The 916-nt window shown below is 52.0% G+C and overlaps 1 pseudogene; it reads right to left on the bottom strand.

Annotated features, from left to right (window-relative positions):
* Positions 1-8: 8 nt before the first annotated feature.
* Positions 9-583, bottom strand: LOC102255719 (annotated as a pseudogene).
* Positions 584-916: the final 333 nt, after the last annotated feature.

Below are 916 nucleotides of genomic sequence, written 5' to 3'. Positions count from 1 at the left end.
AGGCGGACCTGCTCAGAGTTGGCAATGAACTGTGGTCCGCACTCTTCCCACTTTTCAGGCACAACCAAGTCTTTGTCTGTATAGATCAGCAGGTCAAAGGAGCAGGAAACCTCTAGCAGCGGCAGGAAGGTCACAGTGGCCGTGATCTGTCTGATCACCGAGCGGATCTCGGCTTGGATGGCTTGCGGAGACTTCTCGCGGGGCGCACCGTCATCCCTGGCCGTCTTGTCGCACTCAACGTCGAACTGCCACCTCTCCAGGACCTCCCCGTTTTCCAGATTCGAGATGACCACCACCAGCTTCTGCACCGAGCACATGCACAGCCAATCTTTCAGCTGTCCCACCACCGTGTGCAGGTATTTCACCAGCTTGGGATCAGCGGTGACAAGCAAGGGGAGTCCGTATTTCTGAACCCGCGTGAAGGTCTCGGCCCGGTAAATGCCACGCTGATACAGAATGCTGTTGATGCCGAACCAGAAGAATTCGGCCACGATGTCGGCGCTCCCTCGCAGGGTGATGCCCTGCTCCAGGGACTGCTGCCTGGCCATGGCCAGCCCGCAGGCAGCCGGGGCGCGTTTCCTGCTCTGGCACCGAGAATGTCAATGTTAACAAGAAAAGTCAGCATTTTGGTTTTAGTGGAATGTCCTGAAAAGTAGCCCGTACTATTTCTAGGTGATAGATCACCCGTCACTGATTGCTTTAATTGTGCCCTCAAGGAAATCCACCAACATGCCCTCATCCTGCGTTCTTATTTGTATCATCACCTTGAGTTTCCTGTTTGCACAGAGATGTAACTGAACTCAGAGGTATAAGAAAGAAGTTACAATAAGTTGCATGCCAAGCGAGTGTAGGGATTGAGTTTGGAATATCTATGTGTTATTACTTCTTTTCTTCCAAAGAACCTTTCTTTTAGGTA

The sequence above is a fragment of the Myotis brandtii genome, unplaced genomic scaffold (assembly GCF_000412655.1).
Source record: "Myotis brandtii unplaced genomic scaffold, ASM41265v1 C41902827, whole genome shotgun sequence".
Classification (NCBI taxonomy): domain Eukaryota; kingdom Metazoa; phylum Chordata; class Mammalia; order Chiroptera; family Vespertilionidae; genus Myotis; species Myotis brandtii.
The sequence above is the reverse complement of the archived record's forward strand: the minus strand, read 5'-3'. Positions and strand labels throughout refer to the sequence as shown.